Source organism: Macaca nemestrina, chromosome 13 (assembly GCF_043159975.1).
Source record: "Macaca nemestrina isolate mMacNem1 chromosome 13, mMacNem.hap1, whole genome shotgun sequence".
Lineage (NCBI taxonomy): Eukaryota > Metazoa > Chordata > Mammalia > Primates > Cercopithecidae > Macaca > Macaca nemestrina.
This window is the reverse complement of record NC_092137.1, coordinates 32,374,831-32,391,735: the sequence shown is the minus strand read 5'-3', so window position 1 is coordinate 32,391,735 and position 16,905 is coordinate 32,374,831.

The following is a 16,905-nucleotide window of genomic DNA, read 5'->3' as shown; positions in this document are numbered from 1 at the left end:
TACAAAGAGCTCTTGGATACTTTTCACCCAGATTCACCAATTGTTACCATTTTACTACATTTGCTACTCCCTCCCACATCTCCTGTCGCTCACTCTCATGTGCTCTGTCTATCCATCTATCCATCCATCTCACTGTGGTCTTGTTCTTTACTCAATAGGATATATTTATTTGCCTTCATTTTTTATTTTGATGTTCAAATGGTCCCAGATTTGGCCAATGAGGGGCTCTTCAAATAGGCTCCTGTGACCTACGCCATGGCACAAAGTGATGTTCCAGGCTTATCTTGTATTTTTTCTGCTCTTGTCTTAGAACTAAGCATTTCTTCAAGGAGTCTTGGTTTTTTTGTCAAAGGAATGCTGAGCTAGAGCCAGTCCAAATCGTGGTTATTTTTAAGGGAGAAGGGATTCAGAAGCTAAGATCTGGATGTTACATGTTCTCATTGCTACTGGGCCCTATGAGGGGACAGAACTGAGAAATAAATGTATTTGTACATTTTTGCACCTATATACATAGCTGCAGACACACATGCATGCATACACATACATTAACATTTAGTCTTCATTACAACCCTATGAGGTAACTACTTTTTTTTTTTTGAGACGGAGTCTTGCTCTGTTGCCCAAGTTGGAGTGCAGTGGCGTGATCTTAGCTTACCACAACCTCCGCCTCCCAGGTTCAAGCGATTCTCCTGCCTTAGCCTCCTGAGTAGCTGGAACTACAGGCATGTACCACCATGCCCGCCTAATTTTTGTATTTTGTATTTATTTATTTATTTATTTTTGTAGGAGTTTTGCTCTGTTACCCAGGCTGGAGTGCAATGGTGTTATCTCGGCTCACTGCAACCTCTGCCTCCCAGGTTCAAGTGATTCTCCTGCCTCAGCCTCCCGAGTTGCTGGGATTACAGATGTGTGCCACCACGCACAGCTAATTTTTTGTAATTTTAGTAGAGATGGGGTTTCACCATGTTAGCCAGGCTGGTCTCGAACTCCTGACCTCAGATGATCCACCTGCCTCAGCCTCCCAAAGTGTATTTTTTTTCTTTTTTGAGACGGAGTTTCACTCTTGTTGCCCAGGCCGGAGTGCAATGGCACGATCTTGGCTCACTGCAACCTCCACCTCCTGCGTTCAAGCGATTCTCCTGCCTCAGCCTCCCAAATAGCTGGAATTACAAGCATGCGCCACCACACCTGGCTAATTTTTTGATATTTTTAATAGAGACAGGGTTTCACCATGTTGGCCAGGCTGGTCTCGTACTCCTGCCCTCAGGTGATCTACCTGCCTCAGCCTCTCAGAGTGCTGGGATTACAGGTGTGAGCCACTGCACATGTCCTAAGACATATATTCTTGACTTTGGGAATGGTATCATGAAAATGAAAAAATTCATGTGGCCGGGCATGGTGGCTGTTGCCTGTAATCCCAGCACTTTGGAAGGCTGACGCAGGAGGATCATTTGAGCCCAGGAGTTACAGACCAGTCTGAGCAACATAGTGAGACCCTGTCTCTGCAAAAAATAAAAATAAAAAATAAAAAAAATTAGCTGGGCATGGTGGTATGAGTCTGTAGTCCCAGCTACGTAGGAGGCTGAGGCGGGATGACTGCTTGAGCCCATAGTGAGGTAAGCTGTGATCATGCTGTCCTGCTGGACCCCTATTGACTCCAGTAGGGATGGCACCAGGTTCAAGAGGCTGAAGAAGAGACCTAGAGCCAGCAAAAGAGACGTAGGGTTTAACCAGGGGTAAGTTTCATACAGGGACAGTGCAGCAGCAGTGGGCTGGACAGGAGAATTGTCATTGCTTGTAAAAAGCATGCAGTTTATATAGCACCTTTGCTTAGCACCCTCCACCCCAGCAACCTCCACATAGCAACCCTAATTTCTTAGGTTATTATTGCTGCCAGGAGCATCTGCCATACAGGGTCATTCTCAGGGTATGCTTCAGTTAAGCTGTTGCTGTCAGGTGTGTCAGGTGTATACACGCCACTGTGCTCCAGCTTGGGCAACAGAATGAGACCCAGTCTCGAAAAAACATTTTTAAAAATAATAATTTTTAAAAAGATGCTCCAATTTATTGGTAATTGCGGACATTAAAACCACAATGAGATACCATCAGATTGGCAAAAGTTAAGAATTCTGAGAATGCCAAGCATTGTCATTGGATTGGTGAAGCAAAAGGAACTTTCTAGTCAGAGGGATGTTGGTGTATTCACTTTGGAGAGCAATTTGGCAACTTTTATTTACGTGCATGCCTAGGACCCAGCAATTCTACTCCTTGGTAAATTTTCTTTCTTTCCTTTTTCTTTCTTTTTTCTTTTCTTTCTTTTTTTAAGACAGAGTCTCTGGCCGGGCGCGGTGGCTCAAGCCTGTAATCCCAGCACTTTAGGAGGCCGAGACGGGTGGATCACGAGGTCAGGAGATCGAGACTATCCTGGCTAACACGGTGAAACCCTGTCTCTACTAAAAAATACAAAACCTAGCCGGGCGAGGTGGCGGGCGCCTGTAGTCCCAGCTACTCGGGAGGCTGAGGCAGGAGAATGGCGTAAACCCGGGAGGCGGAGCTTGCAGTGAGCTGAGATCCGGCCACTGCACCCCAGCCTGGACGACAGAGCGAGACTCTGTCTCAAAAAAAAAAAAAAAAAAAAAAAAAAAAAAGACAGAGTCTCACTCTATTGCCCAGGCTAGAGTGCAGTGGTGTGATCTTGGCTCACTGCACCGTCTGCCTCCCCCATTCAAGTGATTCTCCTGCCTCAGCCTCCCAAGTAGCTGGGACTACAGGTGTGTGCCACCATGCCCGGCTAACGTTTGTATTTTTAGTAGAGATGAGGTTTCACCAGGTTGCCTAGGCTGGTCTCAAACTCCTGGCCTCCGGGGATCCATCCACCTTGGCCTCCCAAAGTGCTGGGATTACAGGTGTGAGCCACCACGCCTGGATAATTTTATAGATTTTTATAGTATTTTTAATGCTTAGGGTAATATAATTTTAACTATCCATGTTATCTCATTTTAAAATGAGCTCTATTTTTCTCTTAAACAGGTTTCTGAAAATCAATAAGCACTGAAGTATATTTATAATAAGATTGTACCAAAGTCACTCATCTAAAATGTCCATATTTTAAGACTATGCCCAGGGAATAAAAGGATAGGAAGTGTATTAGTGACAAAGTGAATCCAGGGAAACAGAATCTAGAGAATGTATAAACAAAGAAATATTTATTATACGGAATTGGCTTACTTGAAGATAGAGGCTGACAAGTCCCAAGATCTTCAGTGTGAATCTGAAGACCAACAGGTCCAAAATCCAGGAAGAGCTAATGTTTCAGTTTAGTCTGAAGGTAGGAAAAAAAATCAGCTCAAAGGCAATCAGGCAGGAGGCATTCTATTATGTCTTACTCGTGGAGGAAAATTAGCTTTTTATTTGTTCTATTGAGGCCTTCAACTGATTAAATTAGGGCCACCCACATTAGGGAGGCCAATCTACTTGTCTACCAGTTTGAATGTTTGTTCATTTGTTTGTTTGTTTTGAGACAGAGTCTCACTCTGTTGCCCAAGTGGGGCGATCTCAGCTCACTGCAAGCTCTACCTTCCGGGTTCTCGTCATTCTCCTGCCTCAGCCTCCCAAGTAGCTGGGACTACAGGTGCCCACCACTATGCCCAGCTAATTTTTTTGTATTTTTTAGTAGAGACGGGGTTTCACCCTGTTAGCCAGGATAGTCTTGATCTCCTGACCTCGTGATCCGCCCACCTCGGCCTCCCAAAGTGCTGGGATTACAGGTGTGAGCCACTGAGCCCGGCCACCAATTTGAATGTTAATCTCATCCAACAGTGCTCTCAGACATACCTAGAATAATGTTTGACCATATATATGGGCAATCCGTGGCCCAGTTAAGTTTACACATAAAATTATCACAGAATGGAAATATATCAAAATGCTGTCATACACTTTATTAGATAATAATAACTTCCTTTGGATTTGGCTCTATATTTTATTTAAGTACCATATTGTACTTCCTTAAATCATTATTGCTTTTTTCATGCTTTTAGTTTTATATGTTCAATCACTTTTAGCTTTTGTCAAATTCATTTATGAATAAAACATATTCTCTTGAAAACCTAAACAAAGAATTGACATTTTGCTAAAATAATTTTCATAAGGCCAAATTTCTAAAAATATTTTTGGCCATATGAGGTGGCTCATGCCTGTAATCCCAGCACTTTGGGAGACTATTTAGTCATTATTTCAAATTCTTTATTGTTGAAACATTTATATAATCCTCTTAATTTTCTCACTGATGATTGCAAATCTTTGTTTAAAGCATGAGTTTTAAATGAACATGATTGCTTTTTGGATGAAAAACGCATTTAACACTTTCAACACCACAATTTTTGACAACTGCTAGCATTTAACATTCACTTCACCACTTGCAATGTCATGTTTTTCTTTTCTTTTCTTTTCTTTTCTTTTTTTTTTTTTTTTTTTTTTTTTGAGACAGAGTTTTGCTCTTGTTGCCCAGGCTGGAGTGCAATAGCGTGATCTCAGCTCACTGCAACCTCTGCCTCCCAGGTTCAAGCGATTCTCATGCTTCAGTCTCCCAAGTAGCTGGGATTACAGGCATGCGCCACCACACCTGGCTAATTTTGTATTTTTAGTAGAGACAGGGTTTCTCCATGTTAGTAGGCTGGTCTCAGACTCCCAACCTCAGGTAATCTGCCTGCCTCTGCCTCCCAAAGTGCTGGTATTACAGGGGTGAGCCACTGCAACTGGCCGCAATGTCATGTTTGTCATTTCAGAGATGAAAATCATGTTTTATTTGTATTAATTCTTGCACAGTATCAAAAGACATTTCAAGATATTTCAAGACATGATCCAACCTATGGTTCATTATCATGTTCGTCCATAGCATAAAAATGTGAACATTTACAACATTTAAAATAATGCTAAACTTATCAACACTTTGCTGACACTTCATTCTGTGTGTTTCCAACTTATACCCTGTTTTTGAGACACGGTCTTACTGTGTCACCCAAGCTGGAATGCAGTGGTGCAACCTTGGCTCACTGGAACCACCTCTGTCTTCCAGCTTCAAGCGATTCTCCTGCCTTAGCCTCCCGAGTAGCTGGCATTACAGGCATGTGCCATCATGCCCGGCGAATTTCTTTATTTTTTGTAGAGAAGGGGTTTCACTATGTTGGCCAGGCTGGTCTTGACCTCAAGTGATGTGCCCACCTTGGCCTCCCAAAGTGCTGGGATTACAGGTGTGAGCCACCGCATCCGACCTCCAACTTACAACTTTTAATTCAAGCACAATATCCATTCAGAAAGGTGTACATGTTTAAGTCTACAGCTTGATAAATTTTTCACAGACTAACTGCACCCATGTAATTAGCACTCAGATTATGAAATAGAACATGCTAACATCCTAGAAGCCCAAATCTCTGTGCCCTCCTTCAGTTACTTCCATCCCACTCAAGGGTAATTAACATCCTGTTTTTGTACTTTACATTAATAGAATCATAAAGTATATTCTTTTGTATCTGTCTTCTGTTCAATATTATGTTTCTGAGATTCCTCCATATATATGTTTTTTTGAGATAGGGTCTCACTATGTGGCCCAGGCTATAGTGCAGTGGTGCAATCACAGCTCACTGCAGCCTCGACTTCCCACACTCAGTTGATCCTCCCACCTCAGCCTCCCGAGTAGTTGGGACCACAAGTGCATGCACCACCACGCCTGACTAATTTTTTTGTATGTGTAGAGACGGGGTTTCGCCATGTTGCCCAGGCTGTCTCAAACTCCTGGGCTCAAGCAATCTGCCCACCTTGGCCTTCCAAAGTGCTGGGATTACAGGAATGAGCCACCATGCCAGGGCAAGCAAGATTCATTCATATTCTTATGTGCAGCTATACAACTTTCACATATTGTATTATGTGAATACACCATAATTTGTTATGTTGGTTTCCAGTTTGGGGTATGAATGGTTGTAATTATGAATGGTGCTGCTATGAACACTCACTGCTGTCAGTACAGTAGCCATTAGCCACATATGGCTCTTTAAGTAAAATTAAATTGAAAATCAGTTCCTCAGTTGGATTAGCCACATTTCAAGTGCTCATGAGGCTAGTGGCTTTATGAACAGCATAGAATATAGAATATTTCCATTAATGCAGAAAGTTCCATTACACAGCACTGTATACATGACTTGATAAACAAACGAGTTGCCAGGTTATAGGGTGTATATATACTCAGCATTGATAGAAAATAGTGTCAAATAGTTTTGGGGTGTTCATTTTCAAATATTTGTTATAAATTCCTCAATTTTAAAATATGAAAACGCTTTACTTTTTTTTTTTCTTTTTTGAGATGGAGTCTTGCTGTGTCGCCAGGCTGGAATGCAGTGGTGCAATCTCGGTTCACTGCAATCTCCACCTCCTGGGTTCAAGCAATTCTCTGCCTCAGCCTCCCGAGTAACTGGGACTACAAGTGTGCACCACCACGCCCTACTAATTTTTTGTATTTTAGTAGAGACACGGTTTCACCATGTTGGCCAGGATGGTCTCAATCTCCTGACCTCATGATCGGTGTGCCTCAGCCTCCCAAAGTGCTGGGATTACAGGCGTGAACCACCGTGCCTAGCCACTCTACTTACTTTTTACCTAAGAATTACAATGCACTAATAGTAAAACCAAATAAAAAACTAGACTAGGCTGGGCGTGGTGGCTCATGCCTGTAATCCCAGCACTTTGGGAGGTCGAGGCAGGCGGATTACGAGGTCAAGAGACAGAGACCATCCTGGACAACATGGTGAAACCCCATCTCTACTAAAAATACAAAAATTAGCCAGGCATGGTGGCACAAGCCTGTAGTCCCAGCTACTCGGGAGGCTGAGGCAAGAGAATTGCTTGAACATAGGAGGCGGAGGTTGCAGTGAGCCGAGATCACATCACTGCACTCCAGCCTGAGTGACAGAGCAAGACTCCATCTCTAGAAAAAAAAAAAAAATGAGACTAAAAGTATTTAAAAGCAGTAGCAACTGTTAGAGCAAGGAATGCTTCAAAGGTAATACACAATGAAGCTACATTATTTACCAAGATGCAGGCCAAGCTAGCAGATGTTACAAATGTTTCTTAGGTGTCACTACAACAAAGAGGTTATCACTAGTTGTCACAGAACACAAATTAATCCATATTCGAATTTACACAATTTATTAATTTTAATGTTGTACTTACAATAATGCTATTTACCATTGACACAGATGCATTTCAATATTTTAACAATTGAGACAGTCATGCTGGTCTCTATCAGTGAAATATCATATCTGCTTATAAATAATCTCAACCAATACTGGATATTATTAATCTTTTAAAGTTTTGGCAATCTGAGAGGCCAATGTTGTTCATTCACATTTAATCAGGAATGAATTTGTGCATCTTTGCATATATTAGTTGGTCTTTTTACCCTCCCCTTGAATTGCTGATTTACGTCCCTGGCCCATTTTATTGATTTATACATATTAATATTATATACATATGATTGTCCATGTATTTCCTTTGCCCATTTAAATTTACTGATTTATAAATGTTTTTATTAAGAAAATTAGTCCTTTGTCTACGTAAGTCCTACAAATATTTTCCCCCGATTTGTAGTTTATCTTTTTCCTGTAGAATCATTTTTAATGACAGGTCTTCAAGTGTCTTGATCACTTTTCCTTTGGCTTCTGTGTTTTATGTAATGCTTTGAAAGCTCCATCTTCTCAAAGATCGTATGAAAAGCTTATTCCAGTTTTTAAAATATTGGATACATGGGTAATGTACTTTGGTATAAGGAATGAAGTATAGATCCAGCTTTACGTTTTGCTTTCTTTGTTTTTTTTGAGACAGAGTCTCACTCTGTCACCCAGGCTGGAGTGCAGTGGCACAATCTCGGCTCACTGCAAGCTCCACCTCCTGGGTTCACGCGATTCTCCTGCCTCAGCCTCCCGAGTAGCTGGGACTACAGGCGCCCGCCACCACGCCCGGCTAATGTTTTGTATTTTTAGTAGAGACAGGGTTTCACCATGTTAACCAGGATGGTCTCAATCTCCTGACCTCGCGATCCGCCAGCCTCGGCCTCCCAGAGTGCTAGGATTACAGGCGTGAGCCACCGCGCCCAGCCCAGCTTTACATTTTTCAGACTGGCCTACCATGTCTTTGTCAGACATTGCCATTTACCTACCTGGCATCCATTCTTCCTCACTAACAGATCCCTGACTTCACTTAGGGCTGGAATGTCCCAGCTTAAAATACTTTCCCCAACTCTTTGGCAGCAAGGGGTGGCTATGTGATTCAGTTCTGTCCCATGAGACATGGATGGAAGCCACTGAGTGGGGCTTCCAGAGATTTTAAATAAGGACACCTTTGACTGACGTGCTCCATTTGGTCTCTTAAGCTTCATCTTCCTGCTTGAAACGTAGATGTAATACTTAGAGGTGAAATAACTTTTCTGAGACAATGAGGATGAAAGCCACTCATCAAAGATGGCAGAATAGAGCAGTAAGTGGAGCTTGAGTTATTAATAACACTGTTAAACTGCCATATCAGTTATGGATTATGTAACCTTGGATTTATTATGTGAAAAAATAAATTCACAGTGAAGCTAGTAATCATAGGAATTTTTGTTTCTTGCAACCAAATATGTTCCTATCTGATACAGTATCCCCATTTATTTAATATTCCATATTTTTATATCAATTTGACATGCTACCTTCATCACCTTCCCATGTATAATTAATTGGGTATAATTCTGGAAACCCTCCTGTTTCATTGACCTAAATGACTTAAGTTTTTAATAGCTAACATAATAACAGTCAATGTTTATTGAATGCCAAAACTATTCTATGTTTTTTACATTAATTATCTAGTTCTTTTAACCCTCACAACTGCCCTTGGAGCCTTATTTTTTATTTTTTTTGAGACGAAGTTTTGCTCTTGTCACCCAGACTTGGAGTGCAATGGTGATGTCTCAGCTCACCACAATCTCCACCTCCCAGGTTCAAGCGATTCTCCTGCCTCAGCCTCCCGAGTAGCTGGGATTACAGGCATGCGCCACCATGCCCAGCTAATTTTGTAATTTTAGTAGAGACAGGGTTTCTCCATGTTCGTCAGGCTGGTCTTGAACTCCCAACCTCAGGTGATCTGCCCGCCTCTGCCTCCCAAAGTGCTGGGATTACAGGCGTGAGCCACCGTGCCTGGCCAAGGAATTCTAAAGCTGTTTTAAAAGACTTTGCATTTCAGTATGCATCCCTAAACACTATAGCTTAATTTTTCCTGGGTTTGAACTTCATATAAATGAAGTAATACAGTACAAATTCTTTGTTGTCTCTTTCACTCAACATAATACTTGTGAAATTCTTCATGTTCTTGTATGTGACTTTAGTTCATTTATTTTCATTGCTGCATAAGATTCCATTGTATAATTATACCAACTTGTCTCTTCTGTGTTGATGGACATGTTTCCATTTTTGGCTATTTGAATAATGTTAACTGTGCACATTTTTGTACATATGTCTCTTGTGGCACATGTACATGCATTTCTGTTGAATATATGTCAAGAGTATAATTGCATACCTTGGCCTTTAGTATTAAAAGCACGTTTCTGGCTGGGCGCAGTGGCTCATGCCTGTAATCCCAGCACTTTGGGAGGCCAAGGCGGGCAGATCTCCTGAGGTTAGCGGTTCGAGACCAATATGGTGAAATCTCGTCTCTACTAAAAATACAAAAATTAGCCGAGCGTGGCGGTGGGTGCCTGTAATCCCAGCTACTCAGGAGGCAGAGGCAGAGGCAGAGGCAGGAGAATCGCTTGAACCCAGGAGGCAGAGGTTGCAGTGAGCCAAGATCGCACCACTGCACTCCAGCCTGGCAACAGAGCAAGACTTTGTCTCAAAAAAAAAAAAAAAAAAAGCACATTTCTGATACCGTATTTCTACTCAAAAGCTCTGACGGGCTGGGCACGGGCTGACGGGCTCTGACGGGCTGTCTCACACCTGTAATCCTGTAATCCCAGCACTTTGGGAGGCGGAGGTGGGCAGATCACTTGAGGTTGGGAGTTCAAGACCAGCTTGGCCAACATGGAAAAATCCCGTCTTTACTAAAAACAAAAAAATTAGCCGGGTGTGGTGATGGGCACCTGTAATCCCAGCTACTTGGGAGGCTGAGGTAGGAGAATCACTTGAACCTGGGAGGCAGAGGTTGCAGTGAGCCGAGATTGCACCACTACACTCCAGCCTGGGCGACAGAGCAAGACTCCGTCTCAACAAAAAAAAGCTCTGACAAAGAAAGAATGGCCTAGAATGTCAGGTATGGTGCTGACTTACCTGTTCAATTTCATTAACTACTAAACTTCAAACTGGCTTTCTTTTTGTATTTTTAAATATTTTTCCCCCAAGCGCACTCACAAACTGCGATTCTATCTGAAATAGTTTTCCCTACCTTCTTTGCCTAGTTAACTTTTATTTTTCCTTAAGATTTCAGCTTAAGCATCCTTGCTTCAAAGGAAGCTTCTTTTATATACTTGCTTACCACCACAGGCCTTTTTTACTCATTTGTTGCAATAGTTTTACAATTTGTGAAATTAATTGGCTGAGTCCCCAGCAAAATAAGCTCATTAAAGTCAGGGTGTGTGTATATGGGGGCGGGGGCCTTTTTTTTTTTTTTTTTTTTTTGAGATGGAGTCTTGCTCTGTCGCCCAGGCTGGAGTGCAGTGGCGTGATCTTGGCTCACTGCAAGCGTCGCCTCACTGGTTCACACCATTCTCCTGCCTCAGCCTCCCGAGGAGCTGGGACTACAGGCGCCTGCTACCACACCCGGCTAATTTTTTGTATTTTTAGTAGAGACGGGGTTTCGCCGTGTTAGACAGGATGGTCTCGATCTCCAGACCTCGTGATCTGCCTGCCTCGGCCTCACAAAGTGCTGGAATTGCAGGCGTGAGCCACCGCGCCCGGCCTATGGGGGTCTTTTTTGCATATCATTGTATCCCTACACTCAGCACAGTACTAGGTTCATACAGGAAGGGGTTAATAAATACGTGATTAATATCTTTTGTCCCTTCACATTCCGGGTGCCAAATTCAAATGCTGTTTCTTCTCAATGTTTTATTATTCAGGCCACGACTAGCACAATCCTTTGAAAATAAAATTTTTATAAGGTAAAAGATTTTATTAAATACCATTTGGTAAAAAAGATTGAATGAGGAATTTAGTACCTAGGCCCATCATAAACATGAGTGTTTTTACTGTTTTCCATGAAGAGACTATAATTATCATAGGAAGTAATTCTCCACAAGGATTACAAAACATATGTGTTGTTTCATTATTAAATGGTGCTTACTATTTAAAAGATACTCTACATAGAGAACTAATTCCACCAAAGTGAGTAGGTATAAAATAAAGCAAAAATATTGAACTTAATCATTTATTCTTCAGCAAGTGTTTGTTATGTGAATAGCAGCAATCTGCTTTTACAGTATCTTTTCCCCTTTATCACCAGATGAGAAATTTCTCCCCATTATCAGTTTGTGTAATCTCATTTGTTCTTGTGTAAATACTTCTGTTTGGTTTTTAATAAAAATTGCTCAGTGGCAAATATTACAGAAAAACCAAGGTTTTTATTCTTGATAAACTTAATTCACTGATAGTCTAGTGGTAACAAAATTATTACAGGTGGGAATGCTTCCTTTTTTAATAAGTATTAACAACTTGTATATACACTATTTACAACTTCAAAATATTTTACACAAATATTCTTTTTCATATTAGTATCTAACTTATCTCAGCAACAGCATTAGTATAGCATGGACTACTATAAACCAAATATCTTCAAAGTAGAAACTTGCAAATATCTTGCTGAAAATAGAAAAGCTGAAATGAGGATACTGCCAATATAAAATGTAAAGTAGGGAAACATTTTACTACTGCCATCTTAATCTTCCCTATATTCTTTCTCTAATGTAACCTCCAAACTGCAAACTCAGTATATCAAAAGAATTTTCAAGGAGAAAACTAATCCTAAGTTTCATGTTTAATAACATATGCCTTGTATAGGGAACATTCTCTTAAACATTTTTTATATCACCGTAAGCCATAAAGACATGGTTTGGTCTAAAATTTTTACAAGTTTGTTACAAATAAAATATATTCATAAGTAGAAGTTTCTTCAGAATGTATTTTTTAAGAGACAAGGTACTATGTTGCCCAGGTTGGAGTGCAGTGGTTATTCACAGGCACGATCCCACAACCAATCAGCATGGCAGTTTTTTTTTTTTTTTTTTTTTGAGACGGAGTCTCGCTCTGTCCCCCAGGCTGGAGTGCAGTGGCCGGATCTCAGCTCACTGCAAGCTCCACCTCCCGGGTTCACGCCATTCTCCTGCCTCAGCCTCCCGAGTAGCTGGGACTACAGGCGCCCGCCACCACTCCCGGCTAATTTTTGTATTTTTTTAGTAGAGACGGGGTTTCACGTGTTAGCCAGGATGGTCTCGATCTCCTGACCTCGTGATCCACCCACCTCGGCCTCCCAAAGTGCTGGGATTACAGGCTTGAGCCACCGCGCCCGGCCCAGCATGGCAGTTTTGATGTATTGTTTTGTAGTGCAAAAATGTAAGAATGTCTAGCTTTTTGATGTCAAAGTTGTAATTTAGGGATTTACTTGAAGAGTGTCTACAGATTCTCAAACACACAAAATGCTGCTAGGAAATTACAGTTGAACCTTGACCACCACAAATTTGAATAGTGTGGGTCAACTTATATGCAATTTTTACTTTTTTTGTTTTCGAGACAGGGTGTCAATCTGTCGCCCAGGCTGGCATGCAGTGGTGTGATCATGGCTCACTGCAGCCTCAACCTCCCAGTCTCAAGCAATCCTCCTGCCCCACAGCTTCCTGAGTAGCTGGGACCACAGGCAGGTGCCATATGTCCAGCTAATTTTTCTTTTGTAGAGATGGGGTCTCACTATGTTGACCAGGCTGGTTTTGAACTCTTGGTCACAAAAGAGTCCTCTCGCCTCAGCCTCCCAAAGTGCTGGGATTACAGGTGTGAGATACCGTACCCAGGCATACAAACAATTTTTTTTTCCCCAAACTAGGATTGAAAATACAGTTACTGTCAGGATGCAAAACCCATATAAATGATAGGCCTACTTTCTGTATACTTGGATTCTGCAGGGAAGACTATGGGACTTGAGTATGAGTGGAATTTGGTATGCAGTGGTTCTGGTACCAATCCCCTTTGTATACAGAGGAACAACTGCATACAAATGAGGAATGGAGCACTTCTAATTCAGAATATTTTCTAAATTTAAAGTATTACTACGATTTTTTAGAGGCATGGTCTCGCTATCTTGCCTAGGCTGGTCTCCAACTCCTGGGTTCAAGCAATCCTCCTTCCTGCCTTGGCCTCCCAAAGTTCTGGGATAATAGGCATAAGCCACCATGCCTGGCTGTAATTCAGTTTTTAAAGGGAAATTTAAAAGTAGTATAAGGCTCAAAGGTTGAATTAAAGAAACCATTTATGAAGGAGAATAATAAAACAATATTACTTTGTGTACATATGTCAGTGCAGAGAATTGGTGAGGGTGATTTTGAGCTCTGTTAAGACTTGTTTCAGAATGCCATACCACAGTCTGAAAGAATCATATGAAAGTAAGACATTATTTTAAAAACAAAAGTGCTGCGCATGGTGGCTTAAGCCTGTAATCCCAGTACTTTGGGAGGCCAAAGCGGGTGGATCACCTGAGGTCAGGAGTTTAAGACCAGCCTGGCCAACATGGCAAAACCCTGTCTCCATTAAAAATTAAAAAAAATTAGCTGGGCGTGGTGGTGGGCACAGGTAATCCTAGCTACTAGGGAGGCTGAGACACGACAATTGCTTGAACCCAGGAATTAGAGGTTGCAGTGAGCTGAGATTTCACCACACACTCCACCCTGGGTGACAGAGCAAGACTCCGTCTCCACCCCCACCCACAAAAAAGTGTCACAATTCCCTAAAGCCTAAAAGTGGCTAAAATGTGCACTAACAAAAATGAGTATTTAAAAATATTCAACTAGTTTTGTTGACTACGAAAAATATTTTTATTAAGTTGTAGGAGCATTATTTTATTCAATGTTTTGTTACATCAAAATTTTTTTAAATGACTAAATTTTAAACAATATTTAAAAATATTTACTTCATATTTTAATTCAATGCAAATTTTCATGAATTTAGAAGCCTATATTAATACAGCTTGAGTATACCCTTTCCAGAATGCTTGGGTGTCTCAGGTTTCAGATTTTTTCAGATTTTGGAATATGTGCAGAAATACACAGTGGTTGAGCTTTCCTAATCCAAAAATCTGAAATGCAAAATGCTCCAATGAACATTTCCTTTAAAGTTTCACATCGGCACTCAAAAAATGTTCTTATCTAGAGCATTCTGAATTTTGGATTGGGGTGCTCAATGGCTACATGAGTATTTGGGGAATTCCTGGAAATGGAGACATTATTACATAAAAAACTGTCTTACAGACCATAGAAATAAGGTTTTATAATGGTTCATAAACTTTACAAATCTTCCTAAACTACTTTTTAAAACAATGCTTAATTATACGTAGACTTCGATTTTTAATCAAAATTTCAATTATTTTACAGTCAACTTGAAACAGAAGCAAGCATGTCTCCTACTTATTTTTTGGAGGATTACCATTCATCAGGAGTACTACAACTGGTAACACTTAAAACACACATATTTACTCACACACAACTAGAAGAGACATAGGATTATCTGGCCAGTTCTGTTTTTTTGTTTTGTTTTTCATTTTTTTTTTTTTTTTTGAGATGGAGTTTCGCTCTTGTTGCCCAGGCTGGAGTGCAATGGCACGATCTCAGCTCACCGCAACCTCCGCCTCATGGGTTCAAGCAATTCTCCTGTCTCAGCCTCCTGAGTAGCTGAGATTACAGGCATGTGTCACCACGCCCGGCTAATTTTGTAATCTTAGTAGAGATGGGGTTTCTCCATGTTGGTCAGGCTAGTCTCAAACTCCCGACCTCAGGTGATCCACCCGCCTCAGCCTCCCAAACTGCTGGGATTACAGGCGTGAGCCATCATGCCCAGCCTGTTTTAAAAATTCTAATGAACTGACCGGGCACAGTGGCTCACGCCTGTAATCCCAGCACTTTGGGAGGCCAAGACGGGTGGATCACGAGGTCAGGAGATCAAGACCATCCTGGCTAACACAGTGAAACCCTGTCTCTACTAAAAATACAAAAAATTGGTCAGGTGTGGTGGTGGCCATCTGTAGTCCCAGCTATTCGGGAGGCTGAGGCAGGAGAATGGTGTGAACCCAGATGGTGGAGCTTGTAGTGAGCCAAGATTGGGCCACTGCACTCCAGCTTGGGCGACAGAGTGAGACTCTGTCTCAAACAACAACAACAAAATTCGAATGAACTAATAATTAGGTTGGAAATCATGATTTAAAAAATCAGTTATGACTCAGAAAATATTATTATATAAAAATTCAAGGAGAAGACATTGTTATGGTCATCTTACCATTATTAGCCATAGCAGTACTGTGTCTTGCACACATCTACAAATCATGGTGTTTTTGTTGTTTTTGAGACAGAGTCTCACTCTATTGCCCAGGCTGGAGTGCAGTGGCACAATCTTGGCTCACTGCAACCTCCACCTCCAAGGGTTCAAGTGATTCTCCCTGCCTCAGTCTCCCAAGTAGCTGGGATTATAGAGGTGCTTGCTACCACGCACAGCTAATTTTTGTATTTTTAGTAGAGATGGGGTTTCGCCATGTTGGCCAGGCTGGTCTCAAACTCCTGACTCAAGCTGTTCATCCATTTTGGCCTCCCGAAGTGTTTGGATTACAGGCGTGAGCCACTGTGCCTGGCCTACAAATCCTGTTTTTAAACTGACAATCTGTTCTAACTACTTTGCTCATTAGCACACAAAGATGATATTGGTTGAGTTTGAAACATTGTAATTTGTATTTACAGAAACCATACCTTTTTAGAACAAAAATACCTCATTTTATCTTATATCATTAGGAATACACATGATCCATATAATTTTTAAAATTCATACCTTAAAGCAATGATAGTTTTAAAAAATGAAACCATTTTTTAATAGAGGTGATCCTAAAATACCTTCATTTATTGCCTTGTAAAATTCTAGTTCCTGGTCCTGACCCCCAGGCTTTTTGTGAAAGATTCCAGGGTCAACACTATGAATGTCAAATATTATAATCCATTATAACAAAGTATTAACCTCAGCAATTTCTGAAGTGTAACAAATGTTTCTCTTACAGTTGCTGCTTCTGTAGGCATAGATATTTCCTGATTACTTCATATTATTCTAACTTCTAGAAGTCCTATCCCTCTGGTGCTTCTCACCTGTTTTTAAAAAAATCAGTACATGTAATTTTCTACATTATTCTAGCTCAAAGGTGCTCCACTTTTTCTGCAGCTTAAAATAAGTTTTTCTTTCTTTCCTTTTGGGATCAGGGGAAAGGAAGACGGGTGGGCTTGATAACATGTTCATTTGTAGGTTTGCTTCAGAGGTGCAAGATATTTCCTGATGGATAAGTTTGCTAAAGAAATACATACCGAGAGGTCGCCATGTTATCATACCGAGGACAGCAGGAAACTCTTCCGGGTGACACCAGAAAGGATAATACAATAATTTGCTAATAGTTAACAGACATTTGCTATTTTGTGGACATAAATAAAATGATTTACCTACTTTACAAAGTAATACTAACTAAAGGTATATCTAAAAACCTTTGAAATTATTTGCAACAAATATTTCACTGATAAAAATTTCTTAATATTTCCCTTAGCAAAAACTGTACATTTGTTAGAGAGTACCTGATACTTGTTAAAATATCAAGTAATACAGGACATGG